This window comes from Panthera onca, chromosome F2 (genome assembly GCF_046562875.1).
Source record: "Panthera onca isolate mPanOnc1 chromosome F2, mPanOnc1 haplotype 2, whole genome shotgun sequence".
Lineage (NCBI taxonomy): Eukaryota > Metazoa > Chordata > Mammalia > Carnivora > Felidae > Panthera > Panthera onca.
This window is the reverse complement of record NC_138356.1, coordinates 52,900,132-52,919,280: the sequence shown is the minus strand read 5'-3', so window position 1 is coordinate 52,919,280 and position 19,149 is coordinate 52,900,132.

The window sequence follows — 19,149 nt, the reverse complement described above, 5'->3', positions numbered from 1 at the left end:
TTTATCTATATTCATCAGGATTTGGCATGTTTTTTTTCTTTACTAGTAATTTGTTTACTAGTAATTTAAATTTTTCATTTATTTCTGATTTTGTTTGGTAAGTTTTATGTTTCTAAGAATTTTTGCATTTCTTTTAAGTTTTCCAGTTTTTGACATGGTTGTTCATAGTAGCCTCTCATGATTGAATTTTTGTGGTATCAGTTGTAATGTTTCTTTTTTCACTTATAATTTTGTTGATTTGAGTCCTTTCTCTTTTTCCCCTGGTTAGTCTAGGTAAGAGTTTGTCAATTTTGTTTATCTTTCCAAAGAACCAACTTAGTTTGGTTAATCTTTTCTATTGTTTTTCTGTTCTCTAGTTCATTTATTTCTGCTCTAATCTTTTTTTTTTTTTTCCTTCTGCCAACTTTTGGCTCAGTTTGTTTTTCTTTTCCTTAAGGCACAGAGCTAGGTTATTTGTTTGTGATCTTGTTTTTAATGCAGACATTTATTGCTATGAACTTCCCTTTTAGAAGTGCTTTTGCTGCATCTCACAAGTTCTGCTATGTTGTGTTTTCATTTTTATTTGTCTCAAGAAACTTTTTAATTTCCCTTTTAATTTCTTCTTTGATCCATCGTTTCTTCAGGAGACTGTTGTTTAATTTCCACGTGTTTGTGAGTTATCCAGTTTCCTCTTGTTATTGATTTCTAGTTTCATGCCATTGTTATATAGAGAAGATACTTGATATGATTTCACTCTTCTTGAATTTGCTAAGAGTTGTTTTGTGGCCTAATTGTAGAAAATGTTCCATGTGCACTTGAGAAGAATATGTACTTTTCTACTGTTGGATATAATATTTTGTATATGTCTCTTAGGTCAATTTGGTGTTTGAAATTCACTGTTTTCTTATTTATTCTCTGTCTGGATGATCTATCCATTGTTGAGAGTGGGATATTAATGTCCTCAGCTATCATTGTATAGCTGTTTATTTCTACTTTTAGCCCTTGTTAGCTTTTGCTTTATATATTTAGGTACTTTAATGTTGGGCACATAAATATTTAATGTTGGCCAACATAAATGTTGGGCACATAAATGTTTAATGTTGGGCACATAAATTTAATTTTGGGCACATAAAAGTTATATCTTTTCCAGGTATTCACTCATTATCATTATATAATGGCTTTCTTTGTCTCATTTTACCATTTTTTATTTAAAGTCTATTTTTTCTGATGTAAGTATGTTACTCTCTTTTTTATTGGTTACCATTTGCTGGAAATGCCTCTTTCCATCCTTTCACTCTCAGTCTATGTGTATCTTTAAGGGTAAAGTGAGTCCTTTATAGGCAGCATATTGTTGGATCTTGTGTGTGTGTGTTTTTTTCTAATGTTTATTTATTTTTTTTAATTTTTTTATGTTTATTTATTTTTGAGAGAGAGAGTGTGAGTGGGGGAGGAGCAGAGAGAGAGGGAGACACAGAATCTGAAGCAGGCTCCAGGCTCTGAGCTGTTAGCACAGAGCCAGACACAGGGCTCGAACCCACCAACTGTGAGATCATGACCTGAGCTGAAGTCGGACACTTAACTGACTGAGCCAACCAGGTACCCCTAATGTTTATTTTTAAGAGAGAGAGAGAGACAGAGCGTGAGCTGGGGAGAGGCAGACAGAGGAGACACAGAATGTGAAACAGGCTCCAGGCTCCAAGCTGTCAGCACAGAGCCTGATGCTGGGGCTTAAACTCATGAACTGTGAGATCATGACATGAGCCGAAGTCAGGTGCTTAACCAACTGAGCCACCCAGGTGCCCAACCAACTGAGCCACCCAGGTGCCCCGGGTCTTGTTCTTATATACATTCAGCCATTCTCTATATTTTAAGTGGAGAATTTAATTCATTTACATTTAAAGTAATTATTGATAGGAAAGGACTTACTGTTGCCATTTTGTGAATTGTTTCCTGGTTGTTTTGTAGATTTGTTGCTCCTTGTTTCTTCCTGCTGTCTTTTTGGTGGTTTGATATTTTTTGGTATTAGCATTCTTAGACTTTTTTGTCACTTCTTTTGTGTAATTACTATAGGATTTTCCCTTGTGGCTACTATTAGACTTACATAAAATATCTTAAACTTGTGACACCCTATTTTAATCTGATAACAACTTAACCATAATAGAATTAGGAAACACTACACTTTTACTTCTCCTTCCCCTTACATTTTAGGTTATTGCTGTACAATTTACATGGTGTGTGTGTGTGTGTGTGTGTGTTTGTGTGTATAATAATAACAGGTTATTGCATTTATAGTTATTTTACTACATTCATTTAAAAAAACTTAAAGGAGAGTTGCACCACTATTACCATACTTCAGAATCTAAATATGAGTATATATTTACCATTACCAGTGATATTTATACTACTTTTTTGTGTACTTATAATGTTAATTAGCATTTTTTTTTTTTTACCTCTATTCAGAGAACTGCCTTCAGCATTTCTTGCAAGACAGGTTTGGTGGTAATGAACTCTCTCACCTTTTGTAGTTGGGGAATGTGTTTATTGTTCCTTAATTTCTGAAGGATAGCTTTACTAGGTATAGAATTCTTGACTGACGGTTATTTTCTCTCAATATTTTGAATATGTCATCCTACTCTTTGGCCTGAAAAATTTCTGTTGAGATATCCACCTGTAGTCTTATGGGCTTCCCTTGTATGTAACTTCTCTCTTTTCTCTTACTTATCTTAAAATTCTTTCTTTGTCTTTGACTTTTCACAATTTAATTATAATGTGTCCTGCTGTATCCCTATTTGGGTTCGACTTATTTTGGCCTCATACATTTGGATGTCCATTTTGTTTCCAGGATTAGGAAGTTTTTAGCCATCATTGCTTTAAGTATACTTTCTATTGCTTTGTCTTTTTCTTCTTTTGGAATTGCTATAATGCAAATATTGTTTCTTCTCACTGTGTCTCATAATATCTGTAGGTTTTCTTCAGTTTGTTTATTCTTTTTTCTTTTTGGTCCTCTTACTGGGTAATTTCCAGTGTCCTATCCTCCAGGTTGCTGATACGTCCTTCTGCACACTCAAGTCTCTTTCTGAAACTTTTTATTGAGTTCATCAGTTCAGTTATATTTCTCAACTCAAGAATTTCTTTTTCCTTCTTTTTTTGATGGTTGTTGTTTCTTTGTTGAATGTATCATTTTGTTCATGCATTGTTTTCCTAATTTTGTTTAGTTGTCTGTTTTTGTTTTCTTGTAGTTCACTGAATCTCTTTAAGAGGATTATTCTGAATTCTTTGTCTCAAAGTTCATAGATCTCTATTTCTTTAAGGTCAGCTTATTAGCTTATTATTAGAGCTTTATTAGTTTCCTTTGGTGGTGTCATATTTACCTGATTTTTTTGCGGGGGGGGGGGCGGTGGTGGTGGATTCTGGATTCCTCATATTGGTAGTTGTGTATTTAAATAATTGGGCTCCTCTTTCAGACTTTACAAGTTTGCTTTGGTAGACACATTTCTTCACCAGTCAGCTCAGTTTGTGTTTCTTCGTATGTCTGCTGGTAATGTTCTTGGGCAGGTGAGGTCTGTTATTATAGTTTGCTTTTGGGCAAGGCAATTGTTTGAGCTTTGAGGACAGGGATTGGGGAGGGACAGTGTTCCACTGGCTGAAGACAGTTGGGTAGGACTGCTAGCTTGGTTCCCTGCCCATATAAGGCTGTAGAGTGGGCTTCATAGGTGTCTACATTGTCTCTTCAGGCTAACTGAAGAGTCAGGACTAGGTACTCTATTCATTAGTAGATGCAGCTATGAATTAGCTTCCCTGGCCTGGCAATGTAGCAGGACAGGACTCAGGGCCTGTACAGTGAGTTAATTAGCAACCCAAATCAGGCTAGAGTATGCACTGAATTCTCTAGTTAGGTGAGGCCAGTTTTGTTCTACAAATGGGAGAAGCCACAGACTGTGCTGTCTATATAAGTGTTACTGTGTATAGAGCTATTGAGTGGGCTGTGCAGCTTTCCATGTGCTCTGGTTAGGTGTCCTGGTTAGACAGGCTGAAGGCTGTATTCAGTGATAAGCTGGGCTATGAATTAGATTCCCTGACTAGGTGCAGTGGGAGAAACAGCTCTAAAGCTAATAAAACTCTTTGTTGTCTTAATTCAAGCTGACCTGTACCCCCAAGTTCTCTGATAGAATAGGGTCCTGGTTTTATTCTGCAAACTATTGGTTCTTCCTGCCCACCTTATGACTTGAATGCCACTGGTTATCAAGGTTTCCAGGAGTTATTTCCTGTCCTTCTGGTCAGATGCTGGAAGACATTCTCCGCTGTGGGTGGGGCTATGTCTCAGCCCCCTTGCCTTAGAGGAATGGGTGGGGCCTCTTCAGGCTACTCTCAATTTCCCAAACAGGCTCTCTTGCTGGGAGGGGCTGGGAGCTACCCTCAGCCTTGGCTATGAATTAATTCTCTTGCCTGTATATAGCACAGGAGTGCTCCATGGTAGTTACTAGCTTTGGTGTGGGGACAGTCAGCTCTGCTTGCCTGCTTCTAGGCTTGAGTGCTGGTGGTTTGCACAGCTTCCAGAAGTTGTCACCAGTCAGATGGGGCTGGAAGACACTGTCTGCAGCAGGTGGGGCTGTAGTCAGTTTTTTTACCTTGGGCATGGGCAAATCAGGCTTTAGGTTCAGCAAAATTCCTTGTTTTAGCATCCAAATCAGGCAGATCTGCATCCCATGGCATTCTCTTGCCAGGGCACAACCCCAACCTGGTTCCGTAGATGAGCAAAACTGCTGGTTGGGACTACTGCTTGGGTACTGCAGGTGTCTGCCAAGATTCATGCGCTGGTTGCTACACATTCTCCCCCTTCTCCATCACAGTCAAATTCCAAGTGATTGAGCCCTGTACATTCCCCTACAATCTTCATGGTATAACATCTGATAGAGGCTCCTACAAAGTGACTCATAATTCTGGGAATGCTGGTTATCCCCTGTGGCTTCTCTTTTCCCACTGGGGGAACTGAAGGTTCAGGGCAGATGTTTCCATGTGATGGTGCACTGGCCTGGGGGAGGGGCAACTTGGTCAACGTGTGGCCATTTTTTTTTTACCCTTCTAATGTCATTTCTCTTGGTCTCTGTGGTGCAAGGGTTTGCTTCAGCCTCACTCCCATGTTCTAGGAGTCTGTCAGTGGTGTCTTGATATTGAATAGATGTTAGTTGTTTTTCTTGTATTGGGGGGTGAAGTCAAGAAAAACCTATGTCAACATCTTGGTGGCATCCCTTCGGGTCATTTTTTCAATCTGTTCATCACATGTACCCTTCCTACCTGCATTTTTCCCACATCTGGATTAGTAACTCCCTCCTTATGCTTCTAAAATACTTAAAACTCACTCAATTATTGAATATACCAATCACATTATAATTATACACATTTCCTCCTGCGAGCACATATGCTTCATGAGGGCAGAAATAGTCTCTTTTTGTCACTTCTGTATATTACTTCATGTATAGTAAACTTCTGTTGACTAATGATTTGTTCATGTGACTGTAGATTACCTCTATCCTCAGTGCTTAGGACATTGGCTAGCACATGGTAGGCATTCAATCAAAGTTTGTTCAGTGAATGCTTAGATGAAAATGCTGCTATTATTAAGATAATTCAGAAGGATTTTGTTGAGTGATTTCTCTGATAATTTAACATTCAGAGGGACTCCTTAAAATATTAATAACCAAAGTTACAAATATCCATTCTGGCATTGGAATATATGGACAGAAAGAGATATTCCAGAGAGCAAGAGCTGCTCCTTGAATCCCATTTCTCCAACTTCTCTGACATAGCCTGAAAGTATTCTGGATTATGGTGAGGTAAGTTGTATACCTCAAATCACAGGCTTAACTTCTCATTGTATGCCAGGGCCCAGCAGCCATTTCTTATATAACAAAAATAAAAGCTGTTTCTGGCAGTCTTCCCTTCATTTCTTTCTTCCTATTTACCAAGCAGATGGCCTGGAAGTTGCTGGAGAACTCTCATTTCTGGAGTGGCCCTTCTCCCTGTAAACTGAGGAATATTCTTAACTATAAAAATAATGGTATAAATTTTGATTGGTTTTCTGAGCAAGTCTACAATATAGATCTAACTTATTAAATGGCTAAAATATTGTCTTTTTGCAGTTAAAGTTCTAGAATAGAGTATTTGGGAAAGATATTTATACTGTGGTATTGTATATATGAAACAGATTTTTGTGGACTAGCCTGGGGACTTGCACAATGATTGTAAGCCTCCATTTGAAAAATGGTTCTCTGTGATATCCATTAATTCATTTGTTTAATAAACTTTTCTGGAGCCTTTCCTATGGGCTAGATAGAGCATTACTAATACGTGCTATCATAGCCCTCAGGAGATGACAGTGCCAAAATGAGAAGTTCTGTGTAAACTGATAATTATTATTTAACACATAATTTGTGTCAAAAGGATGATTTGCATGCATTACTCTGGGTGACAAGGAGAGGTCTGCCTAATGGAGAGCTTGAACCTGTCTTGAAGAATTAGACGGCATTTGTCACAAGTAGAAGGTTTGTAGAGAACATTCTAAGCCACGAAACAGTATACTAAAAGCCACAGAGTTCTGGAAGGAAAGGTCTCATTTAGGAATGACTGAAGAAGTTCAGTGGTAGAGATGATGAGAAGTGGGGAATGGGGATGTAGAAAATGCTTGCCAGAGCCTTGCATGTGAAGGTACTATGATAAGGAGTTTGAAATGTCTCTAGAAAGGGTTCAGGATATTTATGCAGCAAAATGAGTGGATCCGATTTGTTTTGTGGGAACTCTGGGAGCAGAAATACCCATTACAAGGCTCATGAAAATGCCCAACTGAGCAACAATGATGACCTTACTAATGGCAGTGGCAGCAAGTTGCAAAGCAGGATATTCATGTAAGAGACAGTACTGAAGGAGAAATAACAGGATTTCATGGCCAATTAAGGAGGCAGTGGCAGAGGGCAGCAAGATGGGTAAATGGTGCTGGAAGAAATTGAGGGAGGAAAAGTAGAGAATATTGCAGAGATTTGTGTTTGAGGAACTTGAGAACTTACTGTTCATGAAATATGAGGGAATGAGCTGATCTGGAGTAATAGATAATGAATAGGTGATATTTGAAGTGGAATTACAGTGTTAAAACTCAGGAGTCCACACCATTTCCTGAAAATTGCTTCCAAACATCAGTTTCTCCTTTTACTTATTCAATATCTTGGTCCCACAGAAGAAATTGGTTATGTTCTTGTTCTCAAATGTATCTTGTAGACAATAGACCACACACTTAAGTCAGCATTTCTTTAAAATCCAGCCAAGCAGAATGATCATCCTGCCTTGAGCCCCCTCTCTACTCCATGCAGACAGTTTAATTTCACTTTTTTGTATTAATGAAAGCTTGTCAAGACTCAGTCTTATGTGACATATGATTTTGGCACCTAGAATAAGTTGATAAATTATTGTGTAAAAAAAATACCTTTTTCTTGAACTCTGGGGTTTGCTATCTTTTTCCTAGGCTTTTAATCTTGTAACAGGATTAACTAGAGATGCAGAAACGGTAGGAAGATACCCATCTATCTGTTGATCTATTGATATGTCTTGTGATTTGAAGGAGTAATTACAGAGACTTGACCTGTGGGGGCTGGGTAAAGTCCCTGAAAGTTGTCTCTCTGTCTGGTGCTAGCCTGAAGTCCACAGGGTAAGCAGTTAAGAGAAAATCACCAGCCAGCTGGAACTCCACAAGGATGATCTGAGACCTTATAAATGCCTGTGAGATCAGTTAGCAGATAAGCAAAATGTGTGTGCAACAAGACTGCTATTGACTCCCTTACATCCTCTCAAATCTCCCCTCTTGGCTTTGGAAGCTTTTCTATCCAATATGGGCATTGGATTTACTTTAACACAAGCAACAGAAGAAGCTCTTTGACCTTCATTCACTCTTACTTTGTCAATTTATAATCTTGGTAAGCCTCAGAAAGTTTAGCTCTGCTGGAGAAAGCAACATCATTGTGTCAACAGATGCTTCTGAGTATTTATGCTATTCAAACTCCATTGTGCTTCACGCTCACTTCCCAGTCTTTTATTATTCCTTAGTGATAATGTGCTACTGTGTTTTTTCCACACTTCTCAAGCTCTCAAATTCAGCTTCAGTCTTCTAACTCTCAGACTTAACCTTATCTCTTCCATCTCAGAGTCTGTAGGAAATAAAATTATGGGAATCCCTGCATGAGCAGAGAGATGAGGTACAGAACGGGAGAGAATCCTAGCAGGCTCCACACTGTCCGTGCAGAGCCTGATGTGGGGCTCGCCTTTGAGATCATGACCTGAGCTGAAACCAAAGACTCTGACAACCGACTGAGACCTCCAGGTGCCCCGCTTTGAATTTTTAATCTCTTTCCCTCCATTAAACTTACAAGCATATTCACATCACCCATTTCCTTAAATATGTATGTATTTTGAGTCCCACCTCTACCCCTGTTTTTAAACCAGCTTCTACCACAACCACTCTGTAAAAAGTCCTAAAGGCAAATAAGCTCCTAATTAGCAAATCTAACAGACTCTTCTCTGTTGTCATCCTCCCTGACCTTTCTGCAACATGTGGCCAAGTTTACTTCTTGACACTGTCATCTTGGATCGCTTCCTAGTCGTCTTTGCTATCTCCTTCTTTACCTAGCCCCTAAATATAGGTTTCTTTCAGGATTCTTTTCTTGGCCTCCTTATTCTAAGCTGTTCCTTCTGTGATTGATTAAGAATTCAAGGAGCAATGTTTAACAGAGATATAAGGCAAGCCACATGTATAATTTTCCTAGTAGCCACCTTACAAAAAGTAAAGAAACATAATAATTTAACTTTAATAAACTTTATTCAACTCAATGTATCTACAACATCATCATTTTAACATGTAATGAACTAAAATTTAGTGATGAAATATTTTACATTTTTTTGGTACCATCTGTTTAATATCCAGTGTGTACTTTACTCTGAGCATGTATCTCAGTTTGGACTAGTCCCGTTTCAGGTACTCAGCAGTCTCACGAGGCTAGTAGCCACTGCCTTGGGCAGTACAACTCTGGAATCTATAAACTCATCCTGAATTTTTAGTTCCAGAGCTGGAATTCCAACTCCTACTAAAATCCCATATTTGATTTCTTATTTGTATATCCTATCACTTGTAGTGGTGGCAGTTATCTATAAAAACACAAGGCAATGATTTTACTCCATTAATCACTTATCTTTATGGTTCTCCACTGACTAATGAAAAGCATACTAATAAATATAAATCTTGGAGTCACGGAAAATTCTGTTTGACTGACGTCACTACCAACTTTCACATGATTTGGGACAGTCTTTCCCAAATTCTGTTTTGTCATCTAAAATAGGGAGCAAGTAATACTTATCTTTTGGATGTGTTGTAGGAATCTGTTGATATTATTCGTCACATAGGGCATGACCCATAGTAATTGCACAATAAATGTAGCAAGGTCATTAACATGACATTCGAGGTTCTCCATTCTTAACATACCTTTCCAATGTTGTGTCCTCCTCTGAGATCCAGCTACATACCTGTACTCTCATTCATTTATACCTTCATTTCTTCATTCTTCAGAAAACATGCCTATTATGAGCTAGGTCCCATGACTAAATCTTCCCTTAAGGAATTCATTTATTCATTAATTTGTTCATTCAAGAAAAATTGATTAAGAATAGACTTTGTGTTACTATCTTTAATGTTTGAGGTAAATTACTGAAGAAAAGAGACAAAACATTTACTCTTATGGAATTTCTGTTTTAGTTTGAAAGACAGAAAATAAAGAGTAAATACAATCAACTAAAAATTACATAGTGTGGTAGAAGCCTATGAATGGTATGCGGGAAAAATTGAACAGAGTTAAGTGATATCAGGAATGGAGAGATGTCTCTTATCCACTCTAAGTACCTGGATACAATAGTTTCTGTTATGCATCTTCAAATAGTGTGTAACTGGTGCTTTGAACATAATAAGCACTAAATAAAGAACAATTGGACCCAATGAAATGTGGAGGTAAATGCAATCCAATTTCTAAGCATTGTAGACATGAATTTTGTGAGCACTTTTTACTTTAAATTAGAGCATCTTTGATATTCTCTAGCAGAGTTCTTACAGCTGGCACTCTAATAGGTACCTTTGTTTCCCCACAATTTTAATTCTTCAGATGGGGTACAGTAGGGTATAAGTATAGGGATAGTGAATGGATCCTGTGCCAGTTGGAATATATAGACAGTCATAGCTCCATGTTGTATTATATTAATAAGTATTGTGCAAAAAAAAAAAAATGAGTAGGCTGGTAGTCCAAAAATTTCAGAGTTTTTGGAGTAGGCAAAGTTGAGTAGGCTTAAATAGGTGAATGTATCTTAGTCTCACTAAGAAGACTATTGCATATAGTATGCAGCCTTTCTCAGACAATTACCAGAATAACTGATATCTGAAAAGATTAGAGTTTAGGTAAGTGCACATTTTGAAATTATGTTTTGGAAAACAAATGGTAATACAGTCAGAAGTGCTTATACTGTAAATAGGATAGTTATATAATTTATCATTGAAAGCAGACATTTTTGAGAATGATATCACATTTAATAGTTATGCCAGGAGAACAGGCATCAATCGAGATTGTCCCCAGTAAATTGGAGCATATGGTCACTCTGTCTGTAAGACACTCTATCTATAGTTCAAAGTACATTCATATCTTTCCTCACATACATTTTCTCCTTAGTTTCTCCAGCTCCCTTGGGAGATGGGTCTAAGGGAAACCCTGGAGAAAAGAAAGTAATAGTTATGTGCTTCTTTTGGATGAAGATTTTTTGAAATTTTCAGTAACATAATGTACTATAAGAGAGAAAATGAAAAATGAAGACTTTGAGGAAATACGTGCTTAACCTTTACAAGCAAATTAAGTAGATATGTCAGTCATCCTTGTAGCTAGTAACTTAGTGAGACTTTTCAACTTAAACATTTGTTTTGGTTACCTTTCCAGAGATATTATGAGAGAGGTAATTTTGCATATACTGATATATTTTGGGCTATTTTTGAAATGGGGAACACTATCAATGTTTATGAAGTAAGGTTTTAAAAAAAATTATGGGTTTGGAAATTTTATAATAAAAAGTAGATACTAGTATAAAGTCCATGAAACTTGACAAAATAAATTGTGATTTCTCATGAATATATGAGCAGTCATTTGTATAATTAAATGTGCATCTTGCTATAAAAATCTACACTAAATTAAGGGACAAATCAGACTCCAGTTTTCTGCAACAAGTTCTATTTCTGTTCTTCATATAAACAAACAAAGCAAACTAATAACTTGCTCTTCTTAAAGTAGAATTCAGTATTTCTTATACTAATTATAGCCTGCCCTCAGCAAACAGTTTTTAAATGCAACATCTAAATTCAGGATCATTGGGCATTAAAAAAAATAAAGAAGAAGAACATTATTCAGAAATACTCCATAAACTAAAAGGGGTAATATTTTTATAGGGTTTTGGATAAATGTTTTATGACTCTCAGAAGAGAAAAGTTCTAATTTTATTGAAGAACATTTTGTCCTCACATCTCCTTCCAAGTTTAGTAAATAGAGAAAGTCCCCAGTGCAAAGGCATGAAGTGCTTATGTATTCACCAGAACATATTTTTTTAGGAGACAGTATTATTAATACAATTTAAAGAAATTCATTATTAAAGTGGAAACTTATCCTGAGTTGAGTTAAAGGATAAATCACATTGTAATTTTTCTAAAGCAGCACGAACATCATAATTTGCATTTTCTGTTTCCTTTGACCTGACTCTGATTACCTTTGAGTCTGATTGTCTCCAAACGAAGCAACCAGCCTTGACGTGTATAGACAGAAGACATGGTTACCCTGGCAACAGGCACCATGGACCACATGTGACCCTTCTCGGAAGAAAGTCTATGCCTCCTTTTTAAAACATAAAACCAAACAAAAAATCTGCTGTCTCCTATTTGAAACAAAACAAAGTCCTTGATTTTTAATACTAACAGAAAAAATATTTCCAACCAATTTCAGCTTCTTTATTAGGCAAACTCTTTTACTATGGATTTGGAGATGGATCCTCATCCCCATGTTAATTTCATCACCAATTGATTAGGTAGCTATAAGGTAATAAACCTGTTTCTGGCACTTACAGTCTGAAGATCCAGCAGAGGGAGCCCACATGTTGTTTTTTAAATGTCAGTCTAAAATTATGACATAATTTTAAATGTTCTAATAATAGAACTCTTGATATTTCTGGATTCTAGAGATACCTACCCATTGAAGTATAAATACTCTAATGTCATTTTGTCATTTTGATGTTTAAATCTAATGAAGTGCCAGTATTTCTTAACCCATGGTTATGTGAGTAAACAATTTTTGGATCTTTTTTGTGCAACCAATTCAAGAATATCCAATGGGACTGATCTAACTTTATTTGATTTCCCAGTTTTTAGCCATATTCACCCCAACCCCCCACCACCACCCACCTCCCCAGTGTTTGACTAGAGACAATCAGTGGCACACCCACGAAAAATGTCATAGAATAGTCCTCTAACTGAGGACAAAAAAATTGAGGAATCTCTAGTTGGTTTCATAAAAAGAACACAAGTGGCTTACATGGCATTGTTTCCATGTCAAGAAAGATGTCTTTGAAAATGACATGCCTTCCATAGGAAGCTGTGGGATTCCAGGCCCTGCCTTGCTCCCAGAAGACACACAGAGATTCTGAGTGTTGTTCATCAACAAGGAACAATCATGTGCTCAGTCATTCTTTCAGAGATATTCATTGATTTCCTTCTGTATTCCAGTCACTGTTTCAAATTTGGAAATATAAGCATAATAAAAATAGCTATAATTTATTGAATTCTTGTGATATAGATACTATGCTATATAGTCTCTTTTAAGCCTTATGATAACCAATTTACAGATGAAAAACTGCATCTCAGAGAACTTAAAATAAATTGCCTATTTTCCCAAAGGTAATAAGTAACAGAGCTTGAATTTGAATGCAAGTCTATAAGGCCCTAAATTGTACACTGGTAACTGCTATGAAATATTGCCTTCCTAGACTCAAGGGGTTCACAGCCTATTGATTTCAATCTTGCTTCTACTGAAACAAAGATTTCTTGCCCTTAGTACAAAGACTTTTAAAAAGGAGAAGAAAAAGTGGTTAGTATTTGAGCGTTTATCATGTACCAGTCACCATGCTAGATGTCTTCTATGTCTCATTACTCTTTATAGCAGCCCTAGGATACATATTATCCCTCCTTTACAGAGGAAGAAACTGAGACCTTGGAGATTATATAATTTACCCAAGATGGTACTGTGAACACAGCGTTTGAATTTAGATCTTTCTGATTTTAAAATTTTCTTTGTCATCCTACCTGTACTTAGCACAATTATTTCTTCCAAGCAGTTCCTCACAAATAAAAGTTTCCCAAGTAGTTATTTGAATTTATCTCATAGTATGAAGTATTTTATTTTATTTTGTATTATTTTTTTAATGTTTATTTTTGAGAGAGAGACAGAGAGAGAGAGAGAGAGAGAGAGTGAGCATGAGGGGTGGAGGAGAGAGAGAGAAGGAGACACAGAATCCGAAGCAGGCTCCAGGCTCTGAGCTGTCAGCACAGAGCCCGACGTGGGGCTCTAACTCACAGAGTGCAAGATCATGACCTGAGCCAAAGTCAGAGGCTTAACTGACTGAGCCACCCAGGTGCCCCATAGTATGAAGTATTTTAAAGGAAACTTTCTAACTCTCAACTCAATTCTTTCACAGTTAAGTTTCTTGAAGTATAATAGGCTTATATTAATTTTTAAGTAAAAATTTTATTTTTCATTCATCAGATAATCTAAACATTATTAGTTGAAACAAAGAATCATAGAGTTTAAAAACTGGTCAGTGACAAGACAGAACTACCCTTCTAACCCAGGAACCAGCATTTTCCAACCCAGTTTCAAAAAGAATTTAAGGTGAATTGTATTAGAACTATTTAATCCTCAACCTGATGTTGAGTTTAACAAGTTAGTTTTCATGAGGTCAATGCTGGATTGTATTCATGGTGTAAAAGTTAACATTAATGTAAGTCTTATCCAAAATAAAAAAAAAACCAGAAAATTGATTTACAGCTCAAAATTTAATAAAAGTAGTTTCAGAATTCTTTTGAGATCAAACTAATGAGCCAAAGATGGTAAAAGTTTTAGAGCTTTTATTTGGGTAAAACACCAAGTTGAACCATATAATTAATATTAAAATATCAGGTTGGTATTATCAATGGGATTATGTCATTGGTTTACTAAACCACTATTTTTTAAAAAAAATTTTAATGTTTATTTTTGAGAGAGAGAGAGACAGACAAACAGATAGAGCGTGAGCCAGGGAGGGGCAGAAGAGTGAGACACAGAATCTGAAGCAGGCTCCAGGCCCTGAGGTGTCAGCACGGAGCCTGATGCAGGGCTCGAACTCATGAACCCCGAGATCATGACCTGAGTTGAAGTAGGAGGCTTAATGAACTGAGGCACCCAGGTGCCCCACTAAACCACTAATTTTAATTATATATATAGTTCATTTTAATTCAGCAATTCTCTACATACAGTTTTTTTTTTTTTTTTTTTTTTTGAGGCTCACTTCTGTCATTTGCAGATGGACTGTTTCTGTAGGTAACTTTCAAAACACACACACACACTTCCCACATGTGCATAGGTACATACATATACATGTGCACACACACAGTTTTATTTAAAGTTTATTTATTTATTTTGAGAGAGAGAGAGAGAGAGAGAGAGAGGGAAAGCATGTGTGAACAGGGTACGGGCAGAGAGCGAGGGAGAGAGAGAATACTAAGCAGGCTCCATGAGTAGCTCAGAACCCCACAGGGGCTCGATTTCACAACTGTGAGATCATGACCTAAGCCAAAATCAAGAGTCAGCTGTTAACAGACTGAGCCACCCAGGAGCCCCTGCATACACAGTTTTTAAAGCAACCCATGATACTTTTGCAATGTACTTAGAGTCATAGAAGCAAAGTTTGGTAAGTGAGGACAAGCTAGAAGCTAAATCCTGATGGATTTCTGACCCCTGATATCTTGAGCAATTCGGAAAAAGTTGTCTCTGCTGGGGTAAGGGCATCTCAGTGGGAAGACAAATTTAGTTTCTAGAGGTCTTGCTTTCATAAAGTTCTCTAATCCTGTCAACCTCTTCAGATGTCCATGATATGATCTTAGCAGTGAAAAGGCTCATATATAAGAAAGTCTGACTGAGCCTTAACTATGTTATTGGCTAAGTATATACTTCATAAACTGTCAAGAATTGGTCTGGGGCAGAGAAAAATTAGCCACCCACAAAGTAATCATTGTATACTAGAAAAGCCATTCAAAAGAAATTGCAGATATGGCATTCAGTTTTAGAGAGGCTTACCATTGTTTCCATTGGAGGAAACAGGGCCAATGAAAAAATACCCAAGAACACAAAAATTAAAACAACAGCAATGATGTTTAACCATATTTTCATGCTGCTTTTAGTTCTTTTTTATCTGTTTCCCTTAGTTCTTTCTTAGTCCCTGACCCTTGCAGACTTTCCACAGTTGTTGGTTGAATGGGTAAATCCTGGAAGCCAGTATTTGCTGAGTGCTTTTTGTGTGCCAAACAGTATAATGAGAGCTTCTAACTGCATTTTCACATTTAAACTACATAATAAGTCCATGAGTACACTTGTGGAAACTGAGGCTTCTGTTACATATTCAAGGTCACCTAGTGAATGAAGGAAGCAGGATTTGAAGCAAGATCTGTGTTTCTTGGGGATAATGCTTTTAATAACCAGGATATGCTGCCGTAAAGCAAATTAAAATTGGAGTGTTTTCATAATGAATTAAATTATTTGTGTGCACTCTCATCCTGATCACACTTATTTTTTTTTTAAGTGACAATGATTATAGCTTGTTGCTACAAGTTTTCCTGGCTTACGTAAGGTATTTTATTTGGTTTGCTACAAATGCCTCCTTAAAGAATGTAGGGACCCTGGATTTAAATGTAATTTCAGGTCACTGGTTGACCCAGCTCCAAAATTCCTGTGAAAATTCTGCTTCCCACAGGGAAAAGATACATTCAGGAGTTAGGAACTGATGTACAACATTTCAGTTCTTACCACAAGGCCCAGAACTTCTGTGCATAAATGGGCTTTGGATCATGTTATATTATAACAGCCTATCATTTTGGCACCTGGTTATCACCTTACTGACATTCAAATTCCAGGACAGCTAGAAAAATGACTCTTTCCCCCTGAACAGTACTTTAAACAAAACTTGAACCTAAAGTGGGATTTGGAGTTCACCTCTGAGCTCATGGAAATGTGAATAAGGTCTAAGACCAGGTCAAACTGGTCAAATAGCTTAGAATTCAGTCTGATATTTTTTCTTTCTTAATTAAAAAAGGGATTATTTTCCCTTGCCATTGAGTGGCCTTTGGGTTGGGAATATTGTATAACCCACGCAGCCATCTTAATAAATTAGTCAGGAAATACACTGTTCAAGCAATCTTGTTTTTTTGGCCTATGGGGAGAATATATGGTTAAGTGAGCCAGGGGCTGGGGTAGGGAAGGAAATTTACATGATGAACATCAGGGAATTGCATTCTTTGTGCATTCAGGATCTGCCGTAATTCATTGCACTGATTAAATCCTATGAAGCAATTTCTAGTGTGTTGGATCTATAAAAAACTTTTATCACTGTTTTAGAATAGCTTACTTACCTAGAAAATTCATTTGTTACACAGTTGGATAAATTAGTAGTTCTTGTTCTTCCATGATGCCATACAACACATTTACTATGTTTTTTTTGTTTTGTTTTGTTTTTGTTTTGTTTTGTTTTGTTTTTTGTTTTTTTTATCTTGAGTTCTGTTTTCTCACAAGATACAAGTTGAGACAGAATATGCCCTAACTGGCTATTCCTCTGCAGGTAACCTCTTTCTTTTGGTATAAATATGGATGAGTGGCTTGCTTAGTTCAGTCCATTCTTTTGAGTATAGCCTGAATTAAATGTGATTTTCAAGAGGCAGTCTGGAGATGAGATCTAGGAACAACTAGATTAAGCCACTTCTTTAATCACAGAATCTCTTGGTTGAAAGGTACTTCAAAGGTCACACAGTACAACCACATTAACTACAGTTTACCATTAACTACAATCAGTTAATATTCATCAAATACTTGCTAGCAACATATGCTCCAAAGTTTCTTGATTAAAAAATAAACATTTTAATTTGATTTCCTATGCCTTAAGTTTAAAACCCTTGAAACGGTTCCTGATCAATGCTATTTAAGATGTAGTATAACAGCAGTTGGGCAAGGTATGTGTTTGTGGAAAGTTTGATGGTAGAGTGGTATTGTGTGACTACTGTTGGGATGTTTTACCCAGTTAGCACAGGAACTTTTCCGTAGACAGGTGGTCTGGATTCAAATGTGGCTTTGATGTTTACTAGGTCTGTGATCTCAAGTGCTATACCACATTTCTAAGTCTCAGTGTCATATTATATGAAAAGGAATAGCAAAGCACTGACCTCACAAGTTTGTTGGAAAGATCAAATGGAATAATATACATACATGACTTAGCATGGCACTTTACACATTGTGTATACTCAATATGTGCAGCTATCATTTATATATTTTTTAATTTTTTTAAGGTTTATATTTGACAGAGAGCGAGAGAGAGCATGAGCAGGGGAGGGGCAGAGAAAGAGGGAGACACAGAATCCAAAGCAGGCTCCAGGCTCTAGGCTCTGAGCAGTCAGCATAGAGCCCGACATGAAGCTCAAACTCACAGACTGCGAGATCATGACCTGAGCTGAAGTCGGATGCTCAACCGACTGAGCCACCCAGGCGCCCCAACCATCATTTATATTTATATTTATATTTACAGTTTTTTAAAATATATTATTTATACTTATGTTTACTATTATTATCCCACTATGATCCTTTTGACAGCATAATAGGTGTACCTGACATATAATAGGTACTCAGCATATATTTATCAAATAAATTCATAATTGAGTAAGTGAAGGAGATATCTTCTCTAATACAAGTCAGTTAGGATTAGTGAATATTCATCTCAAAAACATTTATTGTACATTACACCTACGGGCACAACCTGTATTTATACATAAGTTGGTAAGGACATCAAACTTGTGGGTGATCTCCGCTCACTCTTGGAAACCTAGATCTTGAGTATAAGTGAGTTGAAGTTTATGGGGAAACATGGCATGAGGTAATTTTACTAGAAGAAAAGTGTCATCTTTTATTTACAGCTAAACATAGGAGGCTCGGCCTAGACCTGCTTCATGGCCTAAACAGGTTTGGTAGGTTTGAGGCAAATAAAATGAAGAGCAGCTGTTGTTTAGTAAGGTTGAGCAAAGTCATGGATTCAGTGTCCTCACATTGACTTTAGGTAGTGTTGATTTCAAGATCGAAACTGGTGGTGCAGTTCCACAGTAGAATGTTGCTGTAGTGAGCATTTTCAGTAGTTTCTTGTTCTTCCTCTTCTTAGTAAAGAAAAAAGTATTTGAGTATCTGATATGAATGATCAAAACATGCAGATGCAAGTGAGAAGGAAAATTTCATTATAAATCACTGACAACATTAATAAATGGAATGACATTAATTAAAGAAATAAGGTGCATGCTACAAACTACCTTTTTAAAAGAAAACAGTTTTTCAAAAATATTTTTTAAATAGTGAGGGATTATGGTATTTTATACATTATTAAAAACTTCACTATACTATCATCATTATCTTCATCATAGGCTGGTTTATTTCAGTTCAACAGTTATTTCTTGAGCACTTACTCTGTACTAGTGACTTGGTTCCTGAGGATATTGTACAAATGGGGAAATAAAGCTAGTTTTAGTTAAAAGATGTTCAGTGCTGTGATGAATAGGAAGACATTATGAGGGAAACCAAAGGTAGATCAGAAAGGTCAGAAAAAGCTTCCTAGAGGGGATGAAACTTAAGATATGTTTTGAAAGTTGAGTAGGAGTTAGTCGTAAGGTGGAAGCGGGTGGTGGGGTTAGAATAGGGCATTTCAGGTAAAGGGAGCAACATGCCAAAGACCATGAAGGTGTGCCTCGTGAAGAACTACAAGTCATACCACATACCCAGAATA